The sequence below is a fragment of the Lithobates pipiens genome, unplaced genomic scaffold, assembly GCF_037356315.1.
Source record: "Lithobates pipiens isolate NorthernLeopardFrog02 unplaced genomic scaffold, aLitPip1_a1.2 Scaffold_16, whole genome shotgun sequence".
NCBI lineage: Eukaryota > Metazoa > Chordata > Amphibia > Anura > Ranidae > Lithobates > Lithobates pipiens.
Window position 1 is genome coordinate 173739011 of NW_027507748.1, and position 14139 is coordinate 173753149.

Below are 14139 nucleotides of genomic sequence, written 5' to 3' on the forward strand. Positions count from 1 at the left end.
GATTTACAGCTATCATTCAAATGTATGTGGATAAATAATTGTATATACAGGGCTATAACTATTTCGTATGCATACACCAAAACTCAGGGAAGTTCCTCTGAAATTATATTATATCACATTTGCAGATTATGCAATCATTAACATTCTAGAATGTTAGTTAGGTCATCATAACCTACCAAACATTTCTGTTTACAGGGTCTAGGTTGTCCACCCCATAAACATCTACAGTAGATATGAGAAATTCAAGCTTTGACATTTTTTATTTTTGAGTTGTCTTACCATTCTCTGCCAGAGTCAATGTAAGATCTATAAATTAACTGAAAAATATATTTTGGTCACATTAATTGGTATCCGCGTCATCAGCTGCTTTAGTATTTCTAAATACAATTCATAGTGTGTGCTCACAGCCCTTCTTCTTTGTCTCTTAGTTTTAAGCCTGCTGATTCATGAGAAAGATGCCTATTCTGACACAAAAAAATAGCAAAATAGTTCTCCAAATCTATCCCACTTCACTGAAATCAATCTTTACTCTAAGCCAAGTAATATTCTCTAAGATTTGAATAAGGTAAATTATTCTTAAACTAAGAGGAAGGATTTCTCCATTTATTGTTCCTTGATGCATATGTGTTCATTGAATTTTAACCACTTAGTGACCATCCTATAGATGTTTTACTGCTACAGGGTGGCAGCTGTGTGCCAGGTCACAAATATATACATGATTCTGGACTTCCTCCTGCAGGGACGTGTGGGTGCCACCAGCGGGCAGCTTCTGCTGTAAAAATTCACAGCAGAACCCGAACTACAGGTGTGGAGCACTTGATGTTCTCTGGCACCTGCCAATCACCAGTACTATACACAGAATGGGGATCTGACTATGTAAACAATGCAGATCCTGGTTCTGACAAGGGGGAAGGCATGGATTTGGTGTTTCTGCAAAGCAGGGACTAGAATCCATGTCTTCCTTTAGTAAAAGCGCACATAGTAAACACAAACACTGGCTAGGCACACATTCAACCCTTTGATCGCCCTGGATGTTTAACTCCCCTCACAGCCAGTGTCATTAGTACAGTGACAGTGCAAATTTGTACTACTGATCAGTGTATTTGTGTCACTGGTTATCTCAAATGTGTCAGTAAGTGTCCAACTGTCCTCCACAATATCACAGTCCCACTATAAGTCGCAGACTGCCACCATTACTAGAAAAAAATCATAAATATAGCCCATAGTTTGCAAACATATAATGTTCGCATAAATCAATATACGCTTATTGTTTTTTTTACCAAAAACATGTAGCAGAATACATATTTATATATAGGTTAAATTTAATTTTTTTTTATTGGATATGTTTTATAACAGAAAGTAAAAAAAAAATTTTTTTCAAAGTTGTTGTTTTTTTTGTTTATAGTGCAAAAAATAGAATAAGCATTGGTGAGCAAATAACATTTTGGGTACAGTGCAATTTTCAGTTAAAATAACAGTGCAGTATTGCAAAAAAATGGCCTGGACATGAAGGGGGTAAATCTTATGGAGGTCAAGTTGTTAAATATGCTTTGGTGCACCAATTCAAAAGTTAACAACTACCACATGTGAATGCTAAAATATTTTTTTTTTAGCCTGTATACACAGCTCCAAAATGGTCACACATGTTTTACCTATTACAATACCTGCTCATATAAAATGTTCTATATTGTCTGTTCAATTTTCAGAGAAAACCCAGGTTTACAAGATGACGTGTGTTTGCATTAATAATGTCTTTAACATATCATTTTCAAAATACATTTCTTAGTAATTCAGAAAATAAATATGAGAGCAGAAGAACTTGAAAAAGTTTTCTATTGAGACATGTGAGAAAAAACCAAACATCTAAGGGGATGATTTACTAAAGGATTTGTTTTCACCCTTATCCATGTTTACATTAAAAACTCCAATGGCACCTTTTTAAAATTCCCTCAAAACTGACTACTTTAAGTGAACAAAGACTAGAATGAAAAGTACCCCTTTGGTGAATCAATCCCAACTCCTTATGGCCATAAAGTTATGAATGCATACATAGCCATAGTATTAAGCTGATTTTTTATTTTTATCATTTGTTTTAATACCTTTGTTTATGCATTAAGATGAGCAAAAGGAGTTACTCTCAAGCTGAGCTATCAGCATCTCGGCCAGTTTAGGGCTACAAAACTGTGGAAACCTAGTAATGAAAATGTTTTATTTGAAGTGTGTTTTAAAACTCAACTTGTTTTTCATATACCGTAGTTTGTAACTAATATGTTTGTAATTACAGTTTTTACATACAGTTCTGTATCTACATGTAGAGTTAATGAAGAGAAAATCTAAATTTTCTGTCAAATGTGTGCCATGTATTTATTTATTTTTTCTGTTTCTATATTTTAATTTTAAAGTAAACTGACATAACAAACAAAAGTGGAAGCAACATTCAAGCATAAAAACATTTTATTAAGTTAAAGGATCGCATAGCAAAAAAATAGTTTTACTTAGCCTGGTTTTCATGTGCAAGGAAATCTAAGGAAAAAAAAAAGATTTTACCTTTTGCATGATGATTGAAGTAAAAAAAGCTTTACTTTATTCACTAAGATATGGGAACATTACTTTTGATAAGGGAACATCTTATAATAAAATGTCTGTTTCCAAAAAAGACTCCCATGTCAGTTTCCAAAAGAACATTAATATAGATAACATTTTTATGGCATTATCCTATATAATCATTTTAGGTTTTCAACATAAAAGCATACAAAAACATAGGAAAGCAAATATAACGTTTAGAGATATTTATCCACTTTATTAAATAAGCTTAATTCAGTAAGCTGTAATATATGCTTTATTTAACATTAAAGTAGTTGTAAATGCAAATTTTAATATAAATTACTTTTTGCCATAAATGAATGCATTTTAATGTAAACATAAAAACAGCTGTGAGTGTACTTCAGAAAAATGTTCCCCTAGCTTGTCTTGGCCCTCCTAAAACTGCTGGTCTGTGGGCATGGCTTATGACCAGAGAATAGTAGGCGGAGACCCTGCAGCCTTGGATCAAAAGCAAGCACAGCTATATGATAACTGTATGCCTGTGGAAAGCGGCGGCCGGTCCATTAGGGGTGTAGGGGCACCACCCTCTAATCTCCATGCGGGGCGCCAGACTTTTTTAAGCACATGATTAGAGACTGAGTCTTTAATTGGTTTTAAAAAGGTTGGGCTTTGGGTACAGAGCACTGTGCCCTGAACCCACCCACTTGTGACATTGGCAAATCAATATTTCGCTATTGTCTTCTGGCTTCTCCTCCCAGCCATTAAGGACAGGAGGCAGATCTTAAGACCGGATTAGCATGGAGGAGAAGCCAGGGAAGTCCTGACCTAGATGGGCTATGTGTGGGCCTGGAAGGGGGGTTTGTTTGCCACCCCCCAAAAAAATGGAGCACCAACTGCCACTGCCTGTGGGCATGTCTCCTGTGGGCATCCAGGGGAAAACACATGTGCCAGTGGCTATGTCAGCTCTGTTTACAGCATAGGTTCTGTGCTAATCAGGAGAAAGCTGGTAGAAAGGGGTTCATAGTAAAACATCCTAGGAATCCGGCAGCATAAAGTGATACTGTGGACCAGAAATCATTCTCAGTTAAAACTCTGTAAACAGCAATTCACAAGCTAGGTGTTGGGACAGTCATCAGCTGTTAGCAAACTTACTTAGATGGTAACCACAGGGTTAATGAAGTGATGCTGATCTATGTCATGAATCACAGATGCAGCATCACTGAGTTCTCTGAGGGAGCTTGGCAGGAGCTCGATCTTGTGAAGGCAGAGAACAGCAGGGAGAGGACACCCCCTCCCTTATGTGTATTATATGAAGGCTCGTGATGGTCTCATCTTCAGCACAGCCTGTCACTCACAGGAGAGGGGGAGTGGTGACACAAATTTTCTACTTGTGTCAGGTTTATGCTGTCCAGAATAGCAGGGAGAATTTCTGGAGAAGGGGATTGCTTCAAAATAATAAACTAAATTCAAATTATTAGGTAATATTTATTCAACTGTATAATTAGATTGATTTGTGTTTTTCAGGTTTACAACAACTTTAATGTCTTTTCAGCTCCCATTAACTTCCATTGCTTAAAATAGAGATTTTTTGTCAAACGTCCATCGTTATAACATTTTACTCTTTGTAAATCTGTAATTCAATGAGATTACACCTTTTGTGATTAGACATTAGAATATACAAGAGTAAATAGTGAGAATCAAAGCTAATATTAGATGCTAACAAAGTCATTTTTTCCCTTATAGGCAAACAGGTGACCTATTAAACACATGATAGCTTATTAGGAAAAACATTATGGTTATTAGTTTTAGATTACCTAGTAAATCAGCACAGACATTTATTTTAATAGAAATTAAGTATCAAGTTTTACATTGTTTTTATCATAAAGGGTATTTTTCTTAAAATAAGCCTATTAACAAATACAAATAGTAAGTTGACAACCAACAGTCAATCGTTTTGACTTAAATGTTTGCTCAACTTGAAAGCAATAAGAAATGCAAGTTTCCCAAATTCACTCCTTTAGTCTTTACTTTTAAATATATAAAAATTTAAAATGCTGAAACTAACCATTATAAATATGCAAATATAATAACATTTTAATAGATATAGAATCAAACATAGTACATTTTATATTAGTACATAAACTTTCTTTTCGCACCTTTGCACTAAAAGAAATATAAAATATAGCAAAATTGTCAAGAACAGATTCAGTCATTTGTAATTGGATTTCAATGTATGCAATATTATAGATACAGCATATCACTGCTCTGTTTCTATAAAAAAAATATCAACCAAATTATTGTTAATCTAAAGCTTAAACGTAGGAAGTTTGTTTTGCAGCTTTTTAGCCAGATGCAGAAATTTTCAATTTTGATAAAGTCATGTTACTACAATCTTAAGGAGTCCAACCTACTAGCACTACCACTGATGAAAATGAAACATAGATTTAAAAAAAATGTATATATGTTTTATGATCTACATGGAAATGGTTTGTTTACCAAAATTTTGATGTATTTTTATATGTAATAGTGCTTAACCTGTTTGTCACATATAGTGAATTGGTTAAGAAGCTTAATAAAAAAAAGAAGTGCACAAACATTATACAAAAACTTGAAATCATTTTAAAATTGTCTTTTTCTTAAACAATGTGCAGTTTTTTTTTTTCAAATATATTGTAGCATAACCTAAGTTATGTCATTAAAAAGTGTCAACTAAAGGTTATATATATATATATATATATATATATATATATATATATATATATATATATATATATATATATATATATATATATATATATATATATATATAAAGCCACTTCACCTATAATGCAGCAGCACTGCTTAGTAGCAATATGCATTTACATTATATACTTGCTCTCTTGCCTTAAACAGCTACAAAAGGACAAAATGGATTATTTAATAGAATACTAGGCAAGGTACTCACAGATGTACTGTGATACATTTGTTTGCAAAAAAAAATATTCTGTAACTTGCAAATTAATGCTCAGTAGGGTAAAAAGAAAGCTGTTAAAGCACAAGGTCATTTATGTCAATAATTTAAATATTAGACTTTTGTGTGAATTTATATCAAGTAAAACAATTGATATGTTTGAACAAATTTATTAATTGCGTATTCATATTTTTGTATTGTGATATTTAAAAACCTCTAAAATAAATATGCATATATATATATATATATATATATATATATATGTATATATATATATATATATATATATATATATATATATATATATATATATATATATGTATATATATATATATATATATATATATATATATATATATATATATATATATATATATATATATATATATATATATACACACACATATATATAAACCCTACTTGCTTTATGAGGATCCACATTCAAATAAACAGGGTAAATGTGTTCACAATGTAATTTTCTTATGTTTTTTTGTTTTTTTTTGTTTACCATAGACTCCACACAGATTTATGGAAAGACATGGAAATTTGAAATACTCTTTTTGTGAACTGAAAAAGAAAAAATAAAACAATATGTGCAAATTGTGTATTTAATTTTTTGTTAAATAATACTGAATTTGCTCATTGAGTTGATTTAGGTCTAAGTTTGAATAATTTTAGTCATAATTATAATGAAAAAAAAAATAGTATGGAAGACAATTTTATTTATAGTAGATAATCATAATATTCAGAAAAATTTACTTTCTTATAAGCAAGTGAGCAATGGCAACCTCATAATTTCCATAAGAAAAAAAAAATACTTTTATCTGCTCTGTGCTGCTTCCTGCTCTGTACATTCATTGTATGGTATTTTAATATTAAGTAACATATCACATAACAGATTTTTTTTAACATGTACATATGCACACATGGTGCTTACACTTCCTGCCCTGCCTTGAAGGTCTAAACCAAAGTAATAAGTCAAGATAAATAAGAAGATATTTTGCAGCTAAACAACAAGAAAAAACAAAACAAAACAGGTCAGCAAGCCAACTTCTGACCTGTGACCTTCTATTTTAACCACTATGATTTTTATTTAATTATTATTTATTACAGGTACTTCCCATCAATCCACGTAGCACTTTACATATATATTGTACATTTACTTAAATAATAAAGGCAGACAATTATTTTATTAACTTTGTTATAAATACAATTTTACTGTTTTTCGGGGTAGTGAAGGGACATTGGGGGTTATTTACGAAAGGCAAATTCACTTTGCACTAAAAGTGCACTTGAAAGTGCAGTCGCTCTAAATCTAAAGAGTAGATATGAAATGAGTGGAAGCTCTGCTGATTTTATCATCCAATCATGTGCAAGCTAAAATGCTGTTTTTTATTTTCCCTTGCATGTCCCCCTCGGATCTACAGCAACTTTACTTTCAAGTGCACTTGCAGTGCAAAGTGGAGTTTCCTTTAGTAAATAACCCCATTATTTGCAGCTGGTTCTTTTTTCAGTTTCTCGTAAACTATAATTTTAGTAATGGGTTAAAATACACAATGATCAATTTATATTGATAACAGAAGATTTACTGTACCTTAAATTTACTGATGGTGTGAATTCACCATCCAGAATTCACAGTTAATTAGTTAATAAACATTTTAAGGGGTTGATTTATACAAGGAATAAGAATGTTCACTACATAAAATGAATGCTCCTTACCTCATCTCTGACCGCCCTATAGCAGTTTTCCTGCTATAGGGCGGAAGCTGTGCGCCAAATCACGCATATATATGTGATCCCACAGTTCTATCTGCAGGGGGTGAGCCACTACTGCTGTGAATATTTACAGCAGAAGCCAATCTGCGGGTGCCCAGCACTCAATGTCTGCCGACACCCACTGATCATTGGGCAGAGACTCACAATAAAGCTATGCCTATGTAAACAAGGCAGAGTTATGTTCTGACAGGGTGGAGGGGGTGGATTCTGTGTTCCTGCAAAGCAGGGACTCAAATCCATCTCTTTCCCTAGTAAAAGCAGCGCACATGGTAAACACCATGCAAACACCTGCTAGGCACACAGTTAACCCTTTGATCAGCCTAGATGTTTAACTACTTCAGCCCCAGCAGGTTTTACCCACTTAATGACCAGGCCATTTTTTGAGATACGACACTGGGTCTGACAATTGCACCGGCATGCGACGCTGTGCCCAAACAAAATTGATGACCTTTTTTACCCACAAATAGAGCTTTCTTTTGGTGGCATTTGATAACCTCTGCAGGTTTTATTATTTTTTTTGCTATAAATCAAAAAGACTGACAATTTAGAAAAAATAACAATATTTTTTACTTTCTGCTATAACACATACCCAAAGATATATACATAAATAACAAATGTATTTATCAGTTTAGGCCAATATGTATTCTGCTACATATTTTTGGTAAAAAAAAATCACAATAAGCGCATATTGATTGGTTTGCACAAAAGTTATAGCACCTACAAAATAGGGGATAGATTTAGGGACTTTTTTTTAAATGTTTTTACTGGTAATGGCTGTGAACTTTGATTTTTAGTGGGACTGTGACATTGCAGTCGACAAATATGACCCCAAGTGACACATTTTGGGGACCAGTGACCATTATTACATTGATTAGTACTGTAAAAATGCACTGATCAATGTAAAAATTACACTAGTAGGGTTAACACTAAGGGGCAATCAAGGGGTTAACTGTGTTCCCTGGGTGTGTTCTAACTGTGTGAGGGCTGAGCTGCCTGAGACAACAAAAAGATGACTGTTCTTGATCACTAGCAACAACATATCTCAGAGTTGTCCCCTGATACAATGGGGATCCGTCTTGTTTGCTCTGGCCCATTCTGCCTCTCCTCAACACGATCGCAGGTCGCCAGTGGACATTGCATGCATATGCAGTTTAACATGCACAGACCCACATACAGGTACATCAGTTTGCGCAGGAGTGCCGACCTACCCCAGTATATATATATATATATATATATATATATATATGTGTGTGTGTGTGTGTGTATTGTGGCTGGTCAGCAAGTGGTTAACCCCATTAACCCCTTCCCAGTCAGTGTCATTAGTACAGTGACAGTGACATTTTTTAGCTCTGATCACTGTATTAGTGTCTCTGGTTCCCACACAATGTCAAAAGTTTCAGTTAGTGTCTGATTGTCAACTGCTATAAGTCACTGATCGCCACCATTACTAATGTAAAAAAGAAATAAAAATTCCAGTATATATCCCATAGTTTGTAGATGCTATAATGTAGTAGTAAACTAATCAATATATGCTTATTGGGATTTTTTACCAAAAAACATGTAGCAAAATACATATTGGCCTAAATTTATGAAGAAACTTTTTTTTTTCAGTTTTTTATTGGATATATTTTAGGTCCCTTTCACACTTGTGCAACTTTGCCTAAGACTTGGTACTGCAAAGTCACATGACAAGTTGTACTTCATGATTTTCAATGAGTACCTTTCATATATGTGCAACTTCAAGTCACAGCTGCTTCACAATAGTCCCTGCACTACTTTAGTCTGCTCAAGTCACAACTTTGATGTGACTTGAGGTCCACAGACCTCAAGATTAAGGATGATCCAAACATACCAGACCCTTCAGGTCTGGTATGGATTTTGGGGGGACCCCATAGCCATTTTTTTAATTTGTCACAAGGTTCCCCTTAATTTCCATAACCAGAACTGAAGGGCCTGGTATGGATTTTAGGGGGATCCCCATGCATTTTTTTTTTGGTTCAGAGTTCCCCTTAATATTCATACCAGGCCCAAAGGGCCTGGTAATGGACTGGGGGGGAGAACCATGCTCTACTTTTCAATGAGTTTTATCTATATTGCTGAGAACTGACAATTCATTATAGCCGCGATCAGTTTTAAATTACAGTTTTTCCTTTAGAAATGTCATTTTGCTGTGGTATTGTTCTAAACACGGGAAAAATGCACCACTTTACAGGCGTACTATAGACAGCCCCCAGGCACAATATTTAACCTCCCTGGCGGTATGATTATTTCAGATTTTAGGTGCTAAAAGTGGTACAATTATTTTGCATGGAAATTTGGCGTTTTATATTGTAGTCCTGCAATTCTTAGAAATAACTCTCTTAAATCTGTTCAAACTAGAGTCTAGCAGACATCCCGGGTATGATAAAGTTTGAAAAATGAAATCATAAATTATAATATAATAAATAACTATAAATAAGCATACCAAATAATAATATAACAATAATAAAAATTATTCAATAATGTAATCAAATCAAAAACACTAAAATGTGCTCAATTGCAGAATTGTTACTGTCATTACTTTTCAATATTTGATGACGGATCTCCCCACAAATCACTATCACTCAATTCTGCGAGTGATTCTAATTTATTATCAGTGTTTTCTAGCTGGTCTAAAATAATTTTTGATGTAAAGGGACAGTTTTGGTTGCTATGGACAATCTCCAGTTTCCAGGCATAAAGAACAGTTTTTATAATATAAAACTGCATGCAAGAAACTAGGCAGACCACTGGGGACAAAGGGGATGTGAAATATTTACATACAGCAATGTAATCTATAAGATTACATTATACTGTATGTATAGTGAGTGTTTCACTTTTTGAATTTGGTGCCGATCTCCGTCCCCGTGCGTCGCAATGCTCGCAGGGAACAGAGATTGGCTCCGTGATAGATCCAGCGTAGGACGATCGGGGACATCGCTGGATCCAGGGGAGAAAGTAAGTAATCTCCTCCTGCATACAGCGATGCGTCCCGAGTCTGGCTCGGGGTTACCGCTTTTGGTACAAAACTTCCACCCCGAGCCAGACTTGGGAACACTGCCAGGGGGGTTAAAGGAATATTTCATTTTTATTGTTTCACTTTAAGCATCAAAAAAATCACTGCTCCCGAAAAAACTGCTATTTAAAAAACAAAAATTTGCATTGGTACATGTCCTCTGGCGTGCAACCCAGGTCCCCAAACACTTTTTTGACAATAACTTGCATATAAGCCTTTAAAATGAGCACTTTTGATTTTTCATGTTAGTGTCCCATAGACTTTAATGGTGTTCTGGTGGCTTTCAAATTTGCCCCGAACACTGCATATTGTTCGGTGTTTGCCGAACATCTGAACAACCAAAGTTCGGCCTGATCTTATGCCCGGGCCGAACCATTCACCCATCCCAACTCAAGATCACACAGGCAATGCTTCAAGTTATGGCAAAGTCACGGCAAAATCACAGCAAGAATTGCAGCAAAATTCGCCTGATTTTCAGGTCGCACCTTGAAAGACACCTAATAGAATTAAAATAATAAATATTATTTTTTTCAAAAGTGTCAATCTTTTCTTGTTTATAGCACACAAAAAGCAGTGGTGTTTAAAAGCCACCAAAAGAAAGCTCTATTTTGTTGAAAAAAATTACATATATTTTATTTGGGTATTATGTTGCATGACCATGTTGCCTGACCGCGCAATTGTCAGCTATATTAATGCAGTGCCGTATGTGCAAAAAGTGGCCTGGTCATGAAGGGGCATACATTTTCTGGAGGTCAAATGATTAAAATATACCTGTGCCCACACCATGAATAGTAAAGTATTTACTATCTGAACAAGCAGGAACATCACATTAAAAAGAAGCCTTTATTCAGCTTTCAAGTTATAGACATTGTGGAGAAAGTTGACTTCAAAGTTCACAAGGGAGGCAATAAATGTGAACTTTTTTTAAGGGGAGCATAAACTTGGCATTCTTCTAATAAACAAAAAGCAGATGTCTCTAAGCTATTACAACATGAATAAAACTTAACTTTACAGTCCTTATTGTGATTTTTGAGAACAAATTATGTCCCCCCTTCCACATTGAAAAAAAAACTAACTCTGAAAACTTCTCCACCCCATGTCACTTCACTATCCTGCTGCTTCTGGCTGTGACTATAATGGACTGCACACTCTGAATATTCACTACACAACTCCAGTGGCTAGAACAGCATCATAATACAGCCGATGATGATGAGTGTGGCTGCACTGATCAATGAAAATCTGTTAAGCCTTTGTTTTTCTGGGACTTGATCCTTGAGGAAGGAAGAAATTCTCATGGTAAGTGCAGTCACATGGCATAGAGTGTGTGGCCTGTTTTATTGTGACAGGAGGTCACATGACGTGAACTCACCCTTCAACATTTCAAGCAGCTTGTGAGGTCAAGGAAGGATTGATTTAAAGCTCTTTTAGTGCTTGTTAACCACTTAAGGACTGCCTCATGCACATTTACGTCGACAGAATGGCACGGCTGGGCACATCAACGTACAGGGACGTTGCTCTTTAAGTGCCCAGCCGTGGGCCGCGCACGCACCGCCGCGATTGCGACCCAGTCCTGAGCTCCGTGACCATGGCCGTGGGACCCGTAGACCTGATCACCGCTGGTGTCCCGCAATTGGGTCACAGAGCTGAAGAACGAGGAGAGGTGTGTGTAAACAAACCTCTCCCCATGCTTCCTAGTGTGGCTGTTCTCTGTTATAGGGAAAGACAATTAGTGATGTCACATGCCAAGCCAATACCCCTACAGTAAAAAAACACACACATGTCACACATAACCCCTCCCCACCCCCTAGTGGTTAACTCCTTCACTGCCAGTGTCATTTACACAGGAATCAGTGCATTTAAATAGCACTGATTGCTGTATAAATGACAATGGTTCCAAAAATGTGTCAAAAATGTCCAATGTGTCCACCATAATGTAGCAGTCACAATAAAAATTGCTGATTGCCGCCATTACTAGTAAAAAAATAAAATAATAAAAATGCTATAAAACTATCCCCTATTTTGTAAATGCTATAACTTTTGCGCAAACCAATCAATAATCGCTAATTGTGATTTTTTTTACCCAAAATATGTAGAAGAATATGTATTGGCCTAAACTGAGGACAAAAAAATATATATTTTTTGGCTATATTTATTATAGCAAAAGTAAAAATATAGCTTTTTTTTTTTTTAATTGTCGCTCTACCACAGAGGTGATCAAATACCACCAAAAGAAAGCTCTATTTGTGGGAAAAAAAGGATGCCAATTTTGTTTGGGAGCCACGTCGCACGACCGCGCAATTGTCAGTTAAAACAACACAGTGCCAAATCCCAAAAAGGGGCCTGGTCTTTTGGCTGCAAATTGGTCCGGGGCTTAAGTGGTTAAGAATATGTTAAAACTTTAATGAGCACAGTCTAGGCAAAGATGCAACTTGAAATGGAGTTCCACATAAAAATGGAACTTTCACTTTTTGGAACACTCCCCCCTCCGGTGTCAAATTTGGCACCTTTTAGGGGGGAGGGGGAGCAGATACCTGTCTAATACAGGTATCTTGCTCCCACTTCTGGGCATAGATACACACGGCACACGTGGGTGTCTACGCCACTTCCCATCCCCCCGCACTGTCTTCTGGGAGATGCACGGGTCCCAGGAGACAGCAGGGACCAGTGGGAACAAGCAGCGCTAGATGCACCTGCGCAGTAGGGAGCCAGGAAGTGAAGCCGCAAGGCTTCACTTCCTGATTTGCTTACCGAAGATGGCGGCGGCAGCAACCGAAAGCTGAGGGACACGTTGCCTTCAGGCGCTGACATCGTGGGCTCCCTGGACAGGTAAGTGTCTATATTTTAAAAGCTGCAGTATTTGTAGCTGCTGACTTTTTAAAAAACAGCGGAACTCTGCTTTAAGCTTAGAAAATTAGGTTAGGAAGTGCTCATTCATCTTTCCAATTGTGCAGGGAAAAATAACTTTTTTTCATTTCAAACAGATGTTTGAATATTCAAAGTCAACATGACTTTACTATAGGGTGCTTTCACACTTCCCTGCTGTCGTTTGGCTGCAGCATGGGTGTAGCATAGTGTACCCACAGTTTTCATGAGGGTTACCCACACTTTCCAATAAACTTCTTTTATGTCCTGTGTTTTTTGGTGCATTTTTTGAAAGCACACCAAAGATGTAGCATACAGGACTTTGGTGCACTTTCAGAAGATGCACCAAAAACTCATACATATATTGTTTAGTACTTCATGTTAGCACTGCATTTTTTCTGTGTATTCACATTATGACACAGTGATTTACGTTTGGCGCTGCATTCATTAATTTGTGTGGAGTAATTTATATATTTTTATTAAGATGATTATAGGAAGTTTAGGTTAACACACTATTTAGGTTAATACATTCACATACGTTTTTTTATGTTTTTCATTAGCGCTACATAGCCTATCTTTATTATAGTTAGGTATACACACTCACACTAGTAAAATTTAGTTTCAACATTTTTTGCTTTAAGAACATTTGTTTAGTTTTCTAATCAATAAGGGGGCCATTAACATTTATTTTTGACCACAGCGATTAGAAAATTAAAAGGATCAGAATGGAAACATTTTTCTTATACAAACTAATTTATAAAAGTATGTGGTTTTCAATCTGGAAATTACATTCATTCCAAAATAGAAAGTTAAAAGCGAATTCAATTTTTAAGTACTTTGAACAACATTTGTCCAGTCCTTAACCGACTGCCGACTGATTGACCGAAGCAGCAAAATGGCACTCCTGCGTGAATTGCTGTAGATGAACAGCGGGCGATTTAAGGAGTATAGGGCGCGTGCACACGCCACGTGA